General features: G+C 45.2%; 1 pseudogene across 1 annotated transcript in view; it reads left to right on the top strand.

Moving 5' to 3' along the window:
• LOC311240420 (protein tweety homolog 2-like) overlaps window positions 1-16,462 on the top strand; it is a 112,764-nt pseudogene that overhangs the window by 36,293 nt on the left and 60,009 nt on the right. Inside the window, exon 3 of the transcript in view lies at window positions 11,461-11,571. The product of the transcript in view is annotated as a protein tweety homolog 2-like (transcript). The remainder of the gene's footprint in view (window positions 1-11,460; window positions 11,572-16,462) is intronic.

Genomic DNA, 16,462 nt, shown 5'->3' with positions numbered 1-16,462 from the left:
TGTTTGAAGCATCAGAGGAAGAAGCAGTTGTTCCTAGTTCAGAGCAAACTGGAGGAACCCTAAGAACCAACCAGTCATATATATATATATATATTAGTGCTGTCAATAGATTAAAAACAATTAACTAATTAATCTCACAATTTTCTGTAATTAATCTAGATTAAAAATAGCATTTTTCTACTTAAGACCGAAGCTTGTAACAGATATTAATTGAGTAAAATCATGGAATTAATGTCAAATCAACACAAAGAAAGTATATTTAGATTCAAAGACTGCTAATAGCTTTCTTTGAATACAGTTTCTCTCCTGTGAAATACAAATGTTCAACAAAACCATCAACATTGACTCAGCTAGATCTCTTTCTTATATCCGAACAAGCAAATATACTGCTGAAAGTTTCCCCCTCCTTTTTCCTCCGTTTTTCTCCCATCCCAATGTTAGTCGTTATGCCAATTCCCAATCCCCTTCCTGGTCGCTGCGCACTCTGCCCCCTACCGTCGGTCTGGGAGAGTGAAGGCTACCACGTGCTTCCTCCGATGTGTAGCCAATCAACCGCTTCTTTTCACCTGGCAGCGCGGACTCTCACTGAGAGGGTGTAACGTGTGGAAGGATCACACTACCCCTCTTAGATCCTTTCCTCGCTGAGCAAGCGCCCCGACCGAACGGTAGGAGTCGCTGTTTACAATGACCAGGACCCACCCACCAGCTTGTGTTAGTACGACGGCCGGCCAAGCCGGAAGCAACGCAGAGAGCTGGGCTCGATACCAGTATCTCCTGCGTTGGTGGCGAGTGTCTTGCACACTGCGCCACCCGGCCGCCGTAGATTAATTTATTTTAATGCTTTAAATAATTTTAATTAATCTCCAAAGTTAAAGCATTAATTTTGACAGCCCATAGGGATGCTCGATATTGGCTTTTTTACCGATACCGATATACCGATATTGTCCAACTCTTAATTTCCGATACCGATATCAACCGATACCGATATATGCAACGTTTCCCCCCCCAAAAAATTTAATAATTTCAGGTAATTAACATTACATATCTCTTTTAACACAACATTATGCATACTTTTGACAATAAATTTAATCAGAATTTGTTCTTACTTGCTTGCTGGGTAAATAAAGGTTATAGAAATGTTTATTTTTTTTGAAAACCGATACCGATATTTTCCGATATCACATTTTAATGCCGATATCGGCCGATAATATCGGTAGGCCAATAATATCGGACATCCCTAATATATATATTTGGTAAATGGCTGCTTTTTTATATAGCGCTTTTATCCAAAACGCTTTACAATTTGTTCCTCACATTTGACCCATTCACTCACACATTCACACACCGACGGCAGAGGCAACCATGCGAGGTGCCCACCTGCTCATCGGGAGCAATTAGGGGTTAAGTGTCTTGCTCAAGGACACATCGACACGCTGCCCGGGAGGAGCGGGAATCGAACTGGGAACCTTCCGGATTGCCAGACGACTGCTCTACCTCCCGAGCACCACTGTCGCCCCTATACAGTATATATCATTTTATTATAATTTTCTTTTAATCAACATGTTCTCGCTCACTCGCTGTGACTTCATTTGCACCCTGAGGAAGACTCAACCACAATGTGCTGCCGGTCAGATTAAGTCATATTTATTTCATCTGAAATATTTCATGCACAGAGAAGTGTGTAGCCATCATCATCGTCGTGCTTTTCTTCAGTTGGTCTTTGCGAATAGAGGATGTTGAATGTCCTCAGCTTGTGACTCATCCTGAGAGGAGAAGCAGGACTTCACACCAGAACGTGTCACTTCTCTTTATAGGATGGTATGTGTGCAGGGGCAGCCTTAGGCTGCGGTTAGACTTTCGTTTCATTTTCGTTTCATTGTCAGATGAGTTTTCGCCGCAACGTAGCAGGACACAGTCACACTTTCGTTTTTTGTCACCTGAGCACAGTGATGTAGTACACTGCCAAAGCAGTAGGTGGCAGTAGGTGGCGAACATGAAGGCAATTTCAACCAATCAGAACTTGAATGTGCCAATACACTTCCTGCAAAGAAAATGTCAACAAGGCGGGCGCCTATCGGCGCCACCATCTTTGCCTATTTACCCAGTGCAGCACTTCTTTTTCAGCAGTCTAATAAAAGTGCAATAAACAAAACGGATACATTCACTGTGTGTTCTGCCTGTCATTTGTTGATGAAACAAAACTAACATCAACACAAGTGACCACCAAGAGCGGATAGTTTAGTCTAAAAAAAGATCGGTAGCTACATTGTTAGCTGCATGCTAACGTCAATGGAATATGCCATTATAACAGTATAGCATTGTGGCTAGAAGCTAACGTTAGCTCACGCTAGTTAGCCAGCACCAAACTGATGATATCGGGAGCTATCAGTAGCTAGATAACATTAGAGACAATGCTGTGTGTATTAAACAAAGGTGAATAGATGGCTGGGCCATTTGTTTAATGCTTGTAAAAGATTGAAAGAGGAGCTCTGAGCTAACAGGGTCTGATAGCTAACGTTAGCCAGCTGCTCATGCAATCGCCGAATCGGTAATGCTAGCAGAATGAATGGATGTAAACTTTACTTAACATATTGCATATGGGTACAATACAATACGGCTCAATACAAACAATTGTTAAGGGAATGCAGACTGTTGTAGCTTGGACTGGGGTCCTTATAACAATAACTTGACAACACATGGTAGCTGCAGCTATTTGGGACAGCTCTGCTGTCACCGGAAGGGCACGCAGATGGTATCTACTGCGCATGGGCGTTTTTCGCAACAACGGCTCCGTGAAGGCTACACGACTGTTGTCGGCGAGTTTTGGCGCTGCTCAAAAACGGAAAACACAATTTAGCGTTTCAGTAGGGGCCACAACGTATCCGCCAAAAAACGCCAAAAAACGCATTTCTGTGTAAAAGGGACATGAAACGTATTCAAACGTATTCAAAAAACGACCACAAAAACACTAGTCTAACATGGGCCTTAAGGTTCAAGGGGCCGGTTTCAAGATAAAATATGGGGCCCTTATCTTATATTAAAGGAACACACCAACATTTTGGGAAATTAGCTTACCGTCTTCTCCAGAGAGAGAGACAAGAAGATAGACACCGGTTTCCTCTCTGTGCGCTCAGTAGAAAGCTATCTGGCTGCACGTTAGCCTAGCTTAGCACAATGAATGGAAGCGGACAGTGCCGGTTAGAATAGGCATTGTCCAACTAACACCTCTCCCGAAGGCTTGGACAATGCCTTAGGCTAACCGGCACTGTCCGCTTCCATTCATTGTGCTAAGCTAGGCTAACGTGCAGCCAGATAGCTTTCTACTGAACGCACAGAGAGGAAAATGGTATCTATCTTCTTAGCACATAATAGGCGGGAAGCTACTGTAGCCACTGTGCCAAACTCACCACCACGCAGCTCAACTAGACCCTGGAGATTTACATGACTTGGTTTATGTCAGGAGCCAGGTTTCTTCTACAAGGGGAAAGACTTGTGTTCACTTTGTCAATCCGGGGCCCTGCTAGCGCGTGGGACCCATTTCAGTTGAAACGGGTGAAACATAGCTGAGGGCCCCTTTGTATATTTGTGTGTGTATGTGTGCGTGTGCGTGTGTGTCATGAGTGTGTATGATGTGCCAGTAACAGTGATCCTACTCTACTCTCTTCCTGTCCTGACATTGATTGATGAGGTCCCTTCTCCCCAGACTATAGAACCCTCCACTCAACCCCTTTGCACATGCACACACACACACACATACACACACACACACACACACACACACACACACACACACACACACACACACACACACACACACACACACACACACACACACACACACACACACACACACACATTCACACACATACATACATACAGTATACCTAACCTGTGACCCCCACTCAGGATGACCTCACCGCTATCAAATGATGAAATTGCATCATTACTCATGTCAGTAGTGCAGCCTGGTAGGAAGGAAACAGTAACTCTGGTGAGTCAGACACTAATAACTCCTATTACAGACCCAGGAGCATATGGGCAGAGCCAGGTAGCTAGCTGGTAGCTCGATGGGCAGAGACAGATATCTAGCTGGTAGCTACTGTATGGACAGAGCCAGGTAGCTAGCTGGTAGCTATGGACAGAGCCATATAGCTAGCTGGTAGCTACTGTATGGTCAGAGCCAGATAGCTAGCTGGTAGCTACTGTATGGACAGAGCCAGATAGCTAGCTGGTAGCTACTGTATGGTCAGAGCCAGATAGCTAGCTGGTAGCTACTGTATGGTCAGAGCCAGATAGCTAGCTGGTAGCTACTGTATGGTCAGAGCCAGATAGCTAGCTGGTAGCTACTGTATGGTCAGAGCCAGATAGCTAGCTGGTAGCTACTGTATGGTCAGAGCCAGATAGCTAGCTGGTAGCTACTGTATGGTCAGAGCCAGATAGCTAGCTGGTAGCTATGGACAGAGCCAGGTAGCTAGCTGGTAGCTATGGACAGAGCCATATAGCTAGCTGGTAGCTCTATGGGCAGAGCCAGATAGCTAGCTGGTAGCTATGGACAGAGCCAGGTAGCTAGCTAGTAGCTATAGACAGAGCCAGATAGCTAGCTGGTAGCTCTATGGGCAGAGCCAGGTAGCTAGCTGGTAGCTATGGGCAGAGCCAGACTGCTAGCTGGTAGCTATGGACAGAGCCAGATCGTTAGCTAGTAGCTATGGACAGAGCCAGATCGTTAGCTAGTAGCTATGGACAGAGCCAGACTGCTAGCTAGTAGCTATGGACAGAGCCAGATAGCTAGCTGGTAGCTATGGACAGAGCCAGACTGCTAGCTGGTAGCTATGGACAGAGCCAGATAGCTAGCTGGTAGCTATGGACAGAAAAGACATTGTCATAGACATGTAATGTACTTGGCAATTAAAGACTTTCCTTCGTTCCTTTAACCTTAAATATCCTCCACACGTGTTTCTAACGCTTTGAAAATGTTGTATATTAAATAATAATTCGTCTGGTTTGATTTTTCCACCAAACAAACGAGTGAAAATATCATAGCAGCATCCCTACACCTTTGCCCTCATTGAGAATACAAGGATCTATGAAGCCCCGCCCCCTCCACCCTCACGCCCTCAACAAACCCCCCAAAAAATGGAAGGATGCCTTTTGGTGACATGACACCCCAACAAGCATAGACAGAAATAATGAGCCTTGACACCAAATGATGGTTTTCATTTCCCATTTCAGGCTGTTTCACTTGATTAATAATAATTGAGGAGGGTTTTTGATTTCAAATATGAATTATTTCACAAGCTATGCCACATAGAGAGTATACGTATGATTAAAGAATTTTGGATATCTTTTCAAGACCCTTGTGAAACAGTGATTTTAAGTACACTCACCCATCAGCCTTTACCAGTAGTAGGCTATAGGATAGCAAGTTCCCTCGGACAAACTTAGTTTAGTTGAACTTTAAATTTAGGCCTGTATGAAGCTCATGCATTGTTTTTTTACATGGCCTTTTAATTCAGCTTAGTAGTTTAAATCTCTTAATAGGCTAAACATAACTTAAAACAATGGCCATGGGCTATAACATCTACCGAGTTGATTAAACATAGTTTTAACCTAAGTTAAACTCTAAACATAACCCTATGCAGACCAGGGGTTTTTGAAAGGGTTTCTGACTGGCTGCCACTTGAGTGAACATTAATTCAGTGGCTTCGCAGTGGGTCTCATTCAAAGGGTCTCATTCAATTAGGAAAAGCCTTTGTACACTGTTAGGACTGTCTGACTCTTAATAATAAACACTGGTGAACTTGAGAACTGTTAGGACAATTTGACTCTTAATAATAAACAGTGTTGCAACGCCTATATACGGGCCCTCTTTAGGATGATTTGCACACCGGCGAGACACAGCACTTTGCGAGCGTCTAGCGGCTCGGGTTTGCATTTTTTATAGAACATATAAAATATATATAACATATAACACCCTATTTGTTGCCATTCGAATGCCACCTCACCCGACCAAATCCGTTCAGCGGTTCTCGAGTTACATGCCGATATGTCAGGTATGTGACTTTGTACATGCAAGTGTCAGATTACCACCCTGGAATCCCGAGGCTCTAGAACTGTCAATCATTCGTCGATTGCTAAAATTATTAGACAGAGTTGTAGCCAACGAGTGTAGCTTTCCAATGATACCCCACGTGAGGTTGTGCGAATCAGGGATCTAGGTGAAAATTGATGGGCGAAAACAGGAAGTGAAAAACACACAGAATGCATTGCCGTCAATGAGGAAATGGAATACTGGAGAACTTGTACACAGTTTACCAAAATCGCTCTTAATCACCCATTTCTTAACAGATTTTTATGAAATTGGGACCTGCTGTGTTTTCCAGCGTATACCAATCTTTGGGGATATTATTTTTTTGGATATTGCAACTACTAAAGAAAGAAAATGAAACATGAGTACACAATCTTACTCTTAATAATAAACACTGTTAGGACTGTCTCACTCTTAATAATAAACACTGTTAGGACTGTCTCACTCTTAATAATAAACACTGTTAGGACTGTCTGACTCTTAATAATAAACACTGTTAGGACTGTCTGACTCTTAATAATAAACACTGTTAGGACTGTCTGACTCTCAATAATAAACACTGTTAGGACTGTCTGACTCTTAATAATAAACACTGTTAGGACTATCTGAGTCTTAATAATAAACACTGTTAGGACTGTCAGACTAATAATAAACACTGTTAGGACTGTGTGACTCTTAATAATAAACACTGTTAGGACTGTCTGACTCTTAATAATAAACACTGTCAGGACTGTCTGACTCTTAATAATAAACACTGTTAGGACTGTCTGACTCTTAATAATAAACACTGTTGGGACTGCCTCACTCTTAATAATAAACACTGTTAGGACTATCTGACTCTTAATAATGAACACTGTTAGGACTGTCAGACTAATAATAATAAACACTGTTAGGACTGTCTGACTCTTAATAATAAACACTGTTGGGACTGCCTCACTCTTAATAATAAACACTGTTAGGACTGGTGTAGTGTGATACGACAGTTTGGACCATGTTTACCATCATCACTATTACTACTGTCTGACTACTGCCTCACTACTGTTCACTACTGCTACTGTTATCATCATTACTACTTGCACTTTGTTCTATATTATAATATACCTCTCCTAACTGTACCCCCACCCCTCCCCATGCTGCTATTATACTTGCCTTTCCCCAAGAGGATTAATAAAGGAACACTTGACTCGACGTAGGGCAGGAAATAAGCTTTCCAACTATATGTATTTTGTATGTGTAACAAAAACAGTACTGTAGAAGAAAAATAACAAAAAACCCACAAATTGCACTACAACTCGTACACCTTACTGTAAATTGTACCTAAATTGTACCTCATCCCATTTCTGCTTTGCACTATATAGTACTGTACATTAGTACACTGCATAGTATTGTATATTATATGGTAACTCAGTTACGTCTATTCTGCATCGAACATTGTACATATGTCTATACTGAACACTGTGACCTCATTTTCTACTTCTAAATTACATGCTATACTATGTTATTTGATACTATCTTGTCTAGCACAGTCTCTGGAGCGTAACAGTAAGAAGCATTTTGTATGAAAGTATTCTGTACTTCTGTATGACAACTATTAAAGAAACTTGAAACAAATATACTTAACCCTTTCACTACCAAACGGTTAACCCTTTGACTGCGACAATACAGAAGTTTAACCCTTTCACTGCCACATGACAAAGGGTTAACCCTTTCACAACCACACTACAGAAGGTTGACCCTTTCACTGCCACATGACAAAGGGTTAACCCTTTCACAACCACACTGTTAACCGTCTGTAGTGTGGTAGTGAAAGGTTGACCTTCTGTAGTGTGGTAGTGGAAGGGTTAAATACACAAGCTGTGGATAGAATGTGAAAAATTAAGCAGATTGCTCAGGCTGTCTGTTATCCTGAAAGAACACACTTTGTGTGGATTTAATATTTAATGTGGCCTTGTTTCAGCAAAAGCCAAGGTATGACGCACTTAAAATAAAGCCACACATCTCTCTCTCTCTCTTAACACATTACAAATCCATCTACATCTCTCTCTCTCTCTCTCTCTCTCTCTCTCTCTCTCTCTCTCTCTCTCTCTCTTTCTCTCTCTCTCTCTCTCTCGCTCTCTCTCTCTCTCTCTCTCTCTCTCTCTCTCTCTCTCTCAACACATTAAAATCCATCTACCTCTCTCTTGCATTCACAATGTCTAATGCTTGCATGTAATGCCCGAATTAGAGAGAGCGGTAAAAACACGTTTCATCTATTTTGGCGTATATATTTCAGCACCACGGACAGAGACCGGAGGTCTAATTATCATCATTAGTCGTTTGTTTCAATGTTTTTTTCAAGAAATGCATTGAATTACATATTTTGTCCTAATATGGACAGTAGCCTACTTTAGGCTAGGTTTGCAAATGTTTATTATTCATAGCCTGAAACGTACAGAAATCCAGCTGCTGCTGTGCTTTAATCATAATAACTGAACTGAGCAGCATCAACAACTGTGTGTTTTATCATAATAACTGAACTGAGCAGCATCAACAACTGTGTGTTTTATCATAATAACTGAACTGAGCAGCATCAACAACTGTGTGTTTTATCATAATAACTGAACTGAGCAGCATCAACAACTGTGTGTTTTATCATAATAACTGAACTGAGCAGCATTAACAACTGTTTAAACGGCGGTCAGGTGGCGTAGCGGAGATTGTGCTCGTCACCAATGCAAGAGGCTGCGGTCTCGACTCCCGGAGAGTCAGCATTGCCTTGGCTCGGGCTGATCGCTATACTAACTCGTTTGGCTGAGTTAGGGGGAGGGAAGCCGTGGGTGGTCCTGGGCGTTGTGGACAGCGACCCCTACAGTTCGGTCGGGGCGCCTGCTCAGCGAGGGTAGGATCTGGAGAGAGGTAGTGCGACCTTCCACACGTTACACTCTCCCGGTGAGAATCTGCGCTGCCAGGCTGGCTGCCGCTGGCTGCACATGCGTCGAGGAAAGCATGCGACAGTCTCCGGCCTCTCGGACCAACAGTAGGGGGGAGTGCGAAACAACCAGGAAGGGGGTTGGGAATTGGCATAGCGACTAACAGTGGGATGGGAGAAAAATCGGAAAAAGAAGGAGGGGGAAAAAGATAATAAAAAAACTAAAAATAAAAAAAACTGTTTAATGCCATTTAGAGCCTGTTAATCCGGAGGTTCCAGTTTGATTCCCGCTCCTCCCGGGGCGGCGTGTCGAAGTGTCCTTGAGCAAGACACGTAACCCTAATTGCTCCCGATTGGCACCTTGCATGGTCGCCTCCACCCATCGGTGTGTGAATGCGTGAGTGAACGGGTGAAAACGTGAGGAACAAATTGTAAAGCGCTTTAGATAAAAGCTGTTGTATAAATGCAGCCATTTACCATTTTGTTGCCCGGCCAGGGCCTTTCGTCAGGGTTAGCTGTCGGCCGTGTTACCGAACGCGGCCTCTGATGAAGGTTTACTGGCAGCACGGAGACGGTAGCCAGCGAGTCGCGGGCCAGACGGACGCACGACTCTTTTGATTAAGAGAGCGTTCAGAGAGCCCCCGCAGACTCCGCCCCCCTCCGGCGTCGGCTCCTCCATAAAGCAAAATGATCAATTATGCCGTTCTGTCACGACTTGTCACGCCAAGGCCTCGCGTGGCCCGCGATCAAACACAGAGATGTGATGCAACAAGGGAATTACTGATCGTCATTTCATCTCTATCCCTTCTTCTCTATCCCCTCTTCTCCCTCTCCCTCTCCCTCTCTCTCTCTCTCCCCCTCCCTCTCTCTCCCCTCCCTCTCTCTCTCTCTCTCTCTCTCTCTCTCCCCTCTCTCTCGATCTCTCCCCCTCTCCCCCCTCTCTATCGCTCTCTCTCTCCCTCTCTCCCCTCTCTCCCTCTCTCCTCCCTCTCCCTCTCTCTCTCTCCCCCTCCCTCCCTCTCTCTCTCTCCCCCTCCCTCCCTCTCTCTCTCTATCTATCCCTCTCTCTCTCCCCCTCTCTCTCTCTCTCTCTCTCTCTCTCTCTCTCTCTCTCTCTCTCTCTCTCTCTCTCTCTCCTCTCTCTCTCTCTCTCTCTCTCTCTCTCTCTCTCTCTCTCCCCTCTCTCTCGATCTCTCCCCTCCTCCCCCCCTCTCTATCGCTCTCTCTCTCCCTCTCTCCTCTCTCTCTCTCCCCTCTCTCCCCCTCTCCCCCCTCTCTATCGCTCTCTCTCTCTCTCTCTCCCCCCCTCTCTCTCTCTCTCTATCTCCCCTCCATCTCTCTCTCTCTCTCTCCCCCTCTCCCCCCTCTCTCTCCCTCCCCCCCCTCTCTCTATATCTCAGACCTGTATCAGATTTAGGATAGTGGCCCCAAATTAGAATAGAGAAAAGATCAGATTCCATGTGATTATGTTGTGCTGAATGTGACTGATCTGAGTCACACATGAGCAAATAAATCTGAGGCCTAGTGTGGCCCGCATCAAACACAGAGATGTGATGCAACAAGGGAATTACTGATCATCATTTCATCTCTCCCTTCTTCTTTATCCCCTCTCTCTCTCTCCATCTCCCTATCTCTCTCTCTCTCTCTCTCTCTCCCCCCTCTTATCTCTCCATCTCTCTGTTTGTTCTCTGTATGTTGTCTCTCTCAGACCTGTATCAGATTTAGAATAGTGGCCCAAATTAGAATAGAACAGATCAGATTCCATGTCACTGATCTGAGTCACACATGAGCAAATAAATCAGATTTAGAACATGTTCGCCTGCAGTCTGAATGTAGCATAGTCTAATTCGAGTATTAGGTTTGTATACTTGTACTTTTACTCAATTACATTTCAGAGAAAAAAAAACATACTTTTTACTCCTTACATTTAAAACGCAGACCTACAAAGTACAAAGTACAAATCTCGCAGGTCCAACCATTTAAATTAGTATACTGTATTTGTTTCTCTGGCTGAACTAACTGTTAACGTTTATTAATCCTGCGGCCGCACTTTATTTAAAAACAGCCAATCAAATCCTCATCAATGGAAAATGAACCCTCCCTACCCATGCTGATTGGCCCTTGTGCAAGACTAGAAAGCGGGGATCTTTGATTAAACACCTGCTATCAGAAGAAAAAAAGTTTTTACTTTGACTTTTTAGTACTTAAGTACATTTAAAAGTAGACACTTTTGACTTTTACTCAAGTGTGTTTTTAGCCAGATACTCTGACTTTTACTTGAGTAAGATTTTGAGACGGTACCCATACTTTCACTTAAGTATAATTTCTGGGTACCCGGTCCTATGTATCTTGATCCTGTCTCCAGAATGTCTCTAGTCTCTTTATCTCTCAGCGAGGACCCTCTCAGCGATGGCCTCAAGCGATGTGACTAATCGTCATTTCACCTCCATCCCTTCTCTTTCCACAGCTCCGCCGTGGGACTGGGTTTCTATGGCAACAGCGAGACCAACGACGGGGTGTACCAGCTGACCTACTCGCTCTACAAGATAAACCACACGTTGGAGGCGTCAACACTCTGGTGAGAGAGAGCGATCACACATGTGCACGCGCGTGCCAAGCGGGTACCGGCTGCCACACACGCGTGCACGCGCGCCAAGCAGGTGCCGGCTGCCACACACACACGTGCCAAGCAGGTGCCGGCTGCCACCGCCTCCCGCGGCAGGCAGCCTGCTGGCGGCATGTCGGAAAAACGTCACATGGCGGTAGATTGAGGTGGATCCCTCATGGATCAGTGTCAGGGATGAGCATGTAGACACACGGACACATGTCACACAGCGGCCAGACGGGGTCTGTTCATAATGCATCATGCTTTAGGTGACGTTAGCGCTCCTAACACCGGGGTTCTGTTTTGATTTACAGTGGGTAAACAACAGAGACATCTCTGTCTGTCTCTCTCTCTCTCTCCCCTCTCTCTCTCTCTCCCCCCTCTCTCTCCCCTCTCCCCATCCATCTCTCTCTCTCTCGCTCTCTCTCTCTCTCTCTCTCCCTCCCCCCCCCTCTCTCTCCCCTCTCCCCATCCCTCTCTCTCTCTATCTCTCCCTCTCTCTCTCTCTCTCTCTATTTATGGGATGCACATCTGTCTCAAGAAGCTCACCACCCTGGGTTCCTATCTGTCCTGCTGGGACTTGGCAGACTGACGCCACTGGCTCCTTTGTGATTTCAGTGATTCTCTTTCTTTCTTCTCTTTCTTCTTTCTTTCTTTCTTTCTTTCTTTCTTTCTTTCTTTTTCATTTGTTCGTTCTTTCTTCATTCGTTCTCTTTCTTTCTTTCTTTCTTTCTTTCTTTCGTTCATGTCGTTCGTTCGTTCTTTCGTTCGTTCTTTCTTTCTTTCTTTCTTCTTTCTTTCGCTATTTCCTTTGTTCTTTCTTTCGTTCGTTCGTTCTTTCGTTCGTTCGTTCGTTCTCTCTCTCTCTCTTTCTTTCTCTATGTCTCTCTAATCTCTCCTTGTGATGTGTGTGTGTGTGTGTGTGTGCACGTGTGTGTGTGTGTGTGTGCACGTGTGTGTGTGTGTGTGTGTGTGTGTGTGTGTGTGTGTGTGTGTGTGTGTGTGTGTGTGTGTGTGTGTGTGTGTGTGTGTGTGTGTGTGTGTGTGTGTGTGTGTGTGTGTGTGTGTGTGTGTGTGTGTGTGTGTGTGTGTGTGTGTGTGTGTGTGTGTGTGTTGTGTGTGTGTGTGTGTGTGTGTGTGTGTGTGTGTGTGTGTGTGTGTGGGGGGGGAGTCCTGGTGACACACTAACACATTCCAGGCAGCACAGGTCTGGGAGGCGGCTCTGTCCCGAGGCAACGGGCAGCAAACCCAAGCAAAACAAGACACACCGGAAATACAAAACACAGCAGCCGCCCAGGAGCTGTAGGTGCAAATACAGCTACTATTACCATGTCGGCTGCTGCCTTTCATCACTGGCTCCACTGTCTCTTTCTCTAAAGTGATTCTCATTGTGCAGAGTCTGGATTTATGCAAAGGTATTCATGCAAAGACGCAAAGGAGAGTAAAAGAGAGAAAGGGAGAGAGAGAGAGAGAGAGAGAGAGAGGGGGGGGGAAGGGAGAGGGGGAAAGGGAGAGGAAGATCGAGAGAGAGAGAGAGAGAGAGAAGAGAGAGAGAGAGAGAGGGGGGGGAGGGGGGGGGGGGAGAGAGGGGGAAAGGGAGAGGAAGATTGAGAGAGAGGGAGATAGAGAGGGGGGGAAAGCGAGAGAGAGAGAGAGAGAGAGAGGAAGATCGAGAGAGAGAGGGGGGGGGGGGGAGAAATAGAGTGAGAGGCTGATTAATGAGGTAAAATATCAGACAGCACAGTGCAACACACTCCAAAAATGGGGCCAAAATCACATTCTGCTTCGGGACCCATAAAGGCTTGGACCCGGCCCTGCTGGCACCACACACACATTCTAGGATTTGTGGGCATTGCATCATTCTGTTGTGTATATGATTGTATGGGAACAGATTTAGCTTTAGTCTGCGTGAAGCTCACCCCCCCCCCTCCACACACACACACACACACACACACATTTACATTTACATTTAGTCATTTAGCTGAACGCTTTTATCCAAAGCGACAAGTTATGTACAACAGGTCAGCAGGGAGGGTACAACTCTTACAGCGGAGTAACAATATGTATTCAGATATTGATTTAAGAAGTGTGTCGTCTTTAGTCGACGGCGAAAGGTTTCAGCCGTCCTAACTGTGGTGGGAAGTTCGTTCCACCATTGTGGAGCGAGGACCGAGAATAGCCTGCTTCTCTTTGATGACCCTCCCGGAGCTCGGACAGGAGTGGGTCTGAGGCGACCAGAGGATGCAGAGCGGAGGGGTCTTGAGGGTGTGTAGTTAGAGACCATTGACCGGAGGTAGGCGGGAGCGGTTCCCTGTATGCCGCGCGATATGCCAGGTCGAGGACCTTGAAGCGGATTTGTCCGGCAATGGAGAGCCAGTGTGTGAATCGGTGTGTGAATGTACGAGTGAATGTGAGGCATACATTGTGAAGTGTTCCAAGCAAAACCCTGGACAGGCTCCAGTATATGTTCAAAACTCAGCTGCCAGGGTTCTTCTCACCCGCACCAAACCCTGGCAGCACATCACCCTCATCCACCTCCACTGGCGCCCCATCAAATCCTGCATCACCTACAAACCCGCCTCATCAGGGCGGCTGGGTGGCGCAGCGGAGATTGCGCTCGTCACCAATGCAAGAGACTCCGGTCTCTAATCCGGGTGTCAGCATTGCCGCCGGCTTGGACCAGCCGTCATACTAACTCATTGGCAGAGTTAGCGGGTGGAAGTCGATGGGTGGTCATCTGGACGCTGTGGACAGCGACTCCTACAGGTGTGGCAGGCTGCCTCCTCGTGTACCAGAGGGGACACACGTGATGCAAGGCTTCTATCCTCCCTACAGCCGACCAGTGGGAGGCATATGCGAGCAACGTTCAAGACAGGGGAGGGGAGAATTGGAAACACGAAATTGGGATGGGAGAAAATAGAAAAATAAGGAGAAAAAGTGGTAAAAAAAAGAAAAATCCTCATCACTTACAAGTCCCTCCACGCTCTGGCACCTCAGTCCCTCACCTGACCTCCTCCACCCCCACACTCACTCACGGTCCCTGCGATCCTTGGACACTGGTCAGCTCTCCATTCCCCCGAATCACACTGGGGACCTTTGGGGACAGAGCATTCAGCGTGGCAGCTCCCACCGTCTGGAACTCAAAACTCACCACTCTTCAACATGGCCTTTGACCCCTAACTTCCTACATTTAATGTTGTGTGTCTGTCTACCATGTTTGTTATTGTTGTCATCGCCCTATGTAAAGCGACCTTGGATTTTATGAAACGTGCTATACACAACTAAGTTATTATTATAATAATAATAATTATTATTATTATATAAATGCAGTCCATTTACATCTCCTCTAGCGTGAGAGGGTGGACACTGTCACCTTAGGGGCGCCTGGTGCATCACCTGAACCAATAGGTTCCCTCCCTTAACTTCCTGTGTAACCAATTCTCCATCTCACAGTAAATGTGAACTTAGTTAATTATATTAACGTGTAGCTGGCAACATGAAGTTTACCACAATTCTTATAATCATAATAATTAGATATAAACAATTGCAAAAATGACACAAGATTATGCACATATTCTTGAGAGTACCACGCTGACATTCCCGACAGTGAGCTTTCTTCTCCACTGCCGTATCGACTCAGCTCTGTGGCTATCATGTTGCATGCTGGATATCTTGTGGCATCCGCTGTGGTTCTCAGGGACCCAAAGACTTGAATGAAAGAATGAAGTATGTCCTCGTGAGGAAGCTGGTGAAGACAACGGAGTCCCGTAACCTGAACCGGGCCGGGCGTGGTCTGGAAAAAACATGGCTATCGCCCTTATGGCATAGCGGTGAAAACCACTTGATTGTTTGTTCATTGTATTTATGTTGATGGCAGTGAGTGCTGCTCAGGAGTATCTCTCTGAGTATCTTGTACAATGTCATCCTTAACTGAGGAGGACATTGTTAATGATGTTGATAATGATGTAATTGATGATGTAATTGATGTTGATAATGATGTAATGTCTTGAATATTGTTGTATTGTTTTAAGTGTCGGACCCCAGGAAGAATAGCTTTTGTCAAGTGCAAAAGCGAACGGGGATCCTAAATAAATAGGGGTGTAACGATGCGACCTCACAACGATTCGATTCGATTACGATTATTCAGGCAACGATTCAATGCATCATGAAATCTCTTCATTTGACCACGATTCGATTCGATGCATTTTTTTATACATTTTCTATCAGTTAATTCCCAAAAAATTTTGAATACACAAATGTGGCTGGGGGAACTGATTCACTCAGCATGATAGGTCAATAAAAACAATACACACAAAAAAAAAACATTAATTTAATTTCGATTAATTCGATTATAATCGATTCTAACATATTCATCGATGCATCGTTACACCCCTATAAATAAACATAAAGAAAAACATTGATTTGATCTTATAATAATAATAATAATACATCGGATTTATATAGCGCTTTTCCGAATGCTCAAAGACACTTTACAAAACAAACAATACAATAAAGTTTTAGTAAAAAAAAAGGGGGGGGTAAAAAGGTGGGTTTTGAGGGATTTTTTGAATGATGAAAGAGTGTCTGCATGACGGATATGGTTGGGCAGGGCGTTCCAGAGGGTGGGGGCAGCTGCAGTGAAGGCCCTGTCGCCCCCCCAGGTCCGGAGCTTAGTCCTGATGGGTTGGAGGAGGTTAGCATCTGCGGACCTGAGGCAGCGGTATAGGCGTGTGGTGGAGAAGGGGGTCAGAGAGGTAGGAGGGGGGCCAGGTGGTTGAGGGCTCTGACGGTGATGAGTCAAATTTTGAACTGAATCCCGTACGTGATGGGGAGCCAGTGGAGATCGTGGAAGGATGGGGGGTGA

Source organism: Notolepis coatsorum, assembly GCF_963971535.1.
Source record: "Notolepis coatsorum genome assembly, chromosome: 14".
NCBI classification, from domain to species: Eukaryota; Metazoa; Chordata; class Actinopteri; order Aulopiformes; family Paralepididae; genus Notolepis; species Notolepis coatsorum.
The sequence above is the reverse complement of the archived record's forward strand: the minus strand, read 5'-3'. Positions and strand labels throughout refer to the sequence as shown.